Source organism: Limulus polyphemus, unplaced genomic scaffold, assembly GCF_000517525.1.
Source record: "Limulus polyphemus unplaced genomic scaffold, Limulus_polyphemus-2.1.2 Scaffold2435, whole genome shotgun sequence".
In the NCBI taxonomy this organism is placed as follows: Eukaryota; Metazoa; Arthropoda; class Merostomata; order Xiphosura; family Limulidae; genus Limulus; species Limulus polyphemus.
In genome coordinates, this window is record NW_013668045.1 from 20,986 (window position 1) to 25,552 (window position 4,567).

Consider the following 4,567-nt stretch of genomic DNA (forward strand, 5'->3'; position numbering starts at 1 on the left):
TTACCACATATATATATATCGTTGTAAATGTTTAATCACAAATTTTATTTACCATGTATATATATATTTATCGTTGTGAATGTTTTTTCAGAAGTTTTTATTTACCATATATGTTCATATATCGTTGTAAGTGTTTAAACAGAAGTTTTATTTACCATATATATATCGATGTGAATGTTTAATAAGAAGTTTCTTCCCACATATATATCATTGTGAATAATTAATCAGAAGTTTTCATTTACCATATATATATCGTTATAAGTGTTTCATCAGAGGTGTTTTTATATATATATAATATATATAAATTAAATATAGGGTTAAAGACTAGAGATAAAGTATTGAATATGTGGGGAGGAATGGCTTCGTATGTAAAATGTGAGTTACATCCTGTTGAAGTTGAGGATAAAGATAATAGCAAAGAGATTGAATCAATTTGGGTTTTATTAATGGATATAAAGGGGAAAAGGTTTTAGTGGAATTTGTTATAGATCACCAAATGATACTAATGAAATTAGTGAGAAACTTTAAAATGAGATAAAGATTTTGAGTATAAATGAAGTCATAACTGTGGGTTATTTTATTTTCAGGCATATAGGTTGGGAAATTTTAGAATAAAACGATGAGGGAGAAAGGTTTTTTGAAACTTTTCAAGATGGATTTCTTCACCAATTAGTTGAGAAACCTATTAGAAACCATGCTATTTATCATTTATTTATTGTTAACTTCAAATACATAATTGATCAAGAGGGTGGAAATTGGGGAATATCTGGGTGTAAATGATCATTGATCTATTAGTTTCATGTTTTGATACATACAGAGCTAAGGAATAATTATATTTCTGTTACAAATTTCAAAAAGCAAAATTTGAAGGAATACAACAAGAGTTATATGTTGTGAATTGGGCAGCTGAGTTGTATGGAGACACTGTTCAGATAGTGGACAATTTTAAAGATAAAGTTTTAAAATATCAAGGTAAACATATTTTTTGTAGAAAGAAAAGAGTAAGTGCAAATAAAAAGCCCAGTTGTTTCACAAAGAGTTCAAGAGATAAAATTAAAGAAAGGCATAAGAAATTTAAATTGACTGGTATGACAGGAGATTTAGAAGATTATAGAAGATCAAGAAAGTTAATGAAACAGGAAATTAGGACATCAAAAAGATGTATGAAAATAGGGTTGGCTAAAAATGTAAAAAGTAACAGTAAGGACGTCTTTAAATACATTAAATGTAAACAAAATGTTAAGATGGGGTAAGACCTCGAGGAATGATAAAGGAAGTCTACTATCTGATGATTATGAGATGGCTTGATTAATGAATATTGTTTTTTATTCTGTTTTTGCTAACAAAGATTTAAGCTGTATTTCAGATCTTGAACAGTTGATAGATAGAAACAAGATTGAACAAGATAACTGCATTCCTTCTGAGATGGTTCTGAAAATTTTGAAAGTTTAAAGAACAATATGTTTCATGGACCAGGTAATATTTCCCCATGAGTTTTGAAGGAGGTTAAATGTTCGATATGTGAAACACTTTCTACTATTTTTTGCCATTCCTTGAATAGTGGTCAGGTACCAGAGGAATAGAAGTTAGCTAATGTAACTCCTCTTTTCAAGAGAGGTGATAAAAATTGTCCCAGAAATTATAGGCCCATTAGTCTTACTTCAGTTGTGGGTAACGGCTGGAAAGGTCTGCTAAAAGATGATTTGCAAAATTATTTGACAAAGTTTAGAATTTTACTGGATAGTCAACATTGTTTTACTAAGGGAAAATCTTGCCTTACAAATCTTTTGACATTATTTGAAAAGATTACTGCTTATGTACATAAGGGTAGATTTGGTGTATTTGTATTTTCAGAAAACATTTTACAAGGTGCCACACAAAAGACTTGTAAAAAAAATTCTATATAGGTGTGGGGGATAAATTAGTAAATTAGATAAAAGAGTGGCTGGATGGAAGAAAGGAGAGCGTTGTTACAAATGGAGTTCAGTCAAACTGGATTAATGTTATAAGAGGGATATCTCAGGGCTCAGTCTTAGGTCTTTTCCCTTTTTTATTTGCACCAATGACATAAATGAGGGAATGGTCAATAAATTACCTAATTGCACAATTGGTCTTTGGTGTAGCTAGCTGTGAAGAGGATGCAGCTTATTTAGAAAAAGGATTTGGATCATTTAGTGAGTGTGTTAATAAATGGTAGATGGATTTTAATTATAATAATTGCAAGATAATACATGTGGGTTATCATAATTTGAATTATAAGTATAATTTGGATGTATATAATCTTAGCAGTGTCATGAAAGAAAGGGATATTGGTGTAATAGTTGATCAGTCTCTTAAGTCATCCAAGCAGTGTGTTATTGCTAGTGGTAGGACAAATAGGATTTTAGGTTGTATCTACCAAAATATTGAATATAAGTATAAGGAGGTTATACTTTCATTGTATAGATCACTGTTTAAGCCACATTTGGAATAGTGAGTTCAGTCTTGGGCTCCTTATCTTAGGAAAGGTATCGAATTGTTGGAAAGTGTTTAAAGAAGGGTTACAAGAATGGTGCCTGGGATGGAGTGATTTTCATACAAGGAGAGGTTGAAAGCTCTCAGATTGTTTTATCTTGAAAAAAGAAAAGTGAGTTAGGGGGTGATCTGAGTGAGGTGTTTAAGATTGTAAAGAAAATTGATAGTGTTGATGAGTCATCTTTTTTCTATTTAAAATATGAGAACAGTAGGACTAGTGGAATATAGATATAAATTTTAGCCAGGTAGGAGTCATCTTCAGATAAGACAGTTTTATTTTTTTAACAGTGTGGTTTGACTTTGAATGTTGTGGAGGCAGCAAATTTAAATGAGTTAAAAGAAAACTTGCTAAGTATATGAATGATATTGGCTAACTATAAAATTTGTTAAAGATTAACTTACTAATGGTTTCAAGTTTAGTTTACAGAATGAAACAGCCAAGGTGAAACAGCCATGTTGTTTCAAACATTATGTTATGATTCGTTATATACCCTGTAATAGATCTAAAGACAAAAAAAATAGCAGTGTTACTCCTTCACTCATTTTACCAACTTATGACCAAATGGTCATGTTCTCCTTTCCTCACTTCACGTAATACGAGGTGTTTTTGGATCTGAGCCCTTTCCTCGAAATGATCTCTGCAAGGTCTTATAACTGAAGGCTTGAAGTGTAGGAAAAACTTTGCTACATCCCCCAAACTTTTATTGCAGCTTATCTCATGTACATAACCAGTCTCTTATTGTACGATACCCAGTTTTAGGTGTTACACTAATATTATTATTCTGCAGTCAGAACAGAATGATGAAATTTTGGATTAAATGGAAATGTTCTGCTTATTAGAACAGTGGCTTTCAAGTAACTTTGTCATTATGATCAAATATCATTCAACATAGTATGATTCACTTTTATATGTCAACATAACAATGTCAGGTTATTTAAATATGAAAAATATTTTATTTTACATTAACATCATATTTTCCTCTTGTAATAAAAGACGTGTAAACGTGTATCTAATCTAGTAGTGGCAGGGGCTATTGTAGGTCTTTAATGTGTTGTTGTATCTAACCTGATACTATCATGGTTTGTTATAAGTCTTCAATGTGTTGTTGTATCTAACCTGGTACTGGCAGGGGTTGTTGTAAGTCTTCAATGTTTGTTGTATGTAACCCGGTACTGGCAGGTTGTTGTGAGTCTTTAATGTGTTGTTGTATCTAACTTGGTATTGGCAGGGGTTATTGTACGTCATTAATGTGATGTTGTATATATCCTGGTACTGGTTGGGGTTGCCCATAAATATTTAATTTATTATTGTATCTAAACTTGTACTGGCAGGAATTATTCCTAAGTTTTTAATTTGTTGTTGCATTTAACGTGGTACTGGCAGGGGTCGTTGTAAGTCTTAAATGTGTTGTTTTATCTAACCTGGTATTAGCAGGGGATGTTGTAACTTTTAATGTGCTATTGTATTTAACATGGTACTGGCAGGGGTTATTGTAAGTTTTTAATGTGTTGTTGTATTTAACCTGGTACTAGCTGGTATTGTTCGTAAGTGTTTATTATGTTCTTGTATTTAACCTGATACTGACAGGGGTTGTTTGTAAGTCTTTAATGTCATTTTATATTTAACCTGGTATTGGTATGGGTTGTTGTAAGTTTTCAATAAGTTGTTGTTATAATCTTATACTGGGAGGGGTTGTTCGTAAGTCTATAATAGGTTTTGTATTCAGCCTGGTACTGACTGGGGTTGTTGTAAGTCTTCTATGTTTGTGGTGTCTAACTGGGTACTGGCAGAAGTTGTTCGTAAGTCTTTAAGGTGTTATTGCATCAAACCTAATACTGGCCAGGGTTGTTGCATGTCTTAAATGTGTTGTTTTATCTAACCTGGTAATAGCAGGAGATGTTGTAACTCTTTAATGTGTTATTGTATTTAACCTGGTTCTGCCAGGGGTTGTTGTAAGTATTTAACGTGTTTTTGAATTTAACCTGGTACTGGTATGGGTTGTTATAAGTCTTCAATAAGTTGTTGTATCTACCCTGGTACTGGGAGTAGTTG

General features: G+C 32.0%; 1 pseudogene; it reads left to right on the plus strand.

Annotated features, from left to right (window-relative positions):
* LOC106466948 overlaps nucleotides 1-4,567 on the plus strand; it is a 26,894-nt pseudogene that overhangs the window by 4,831 nt on the left and 17,496 nt on the right.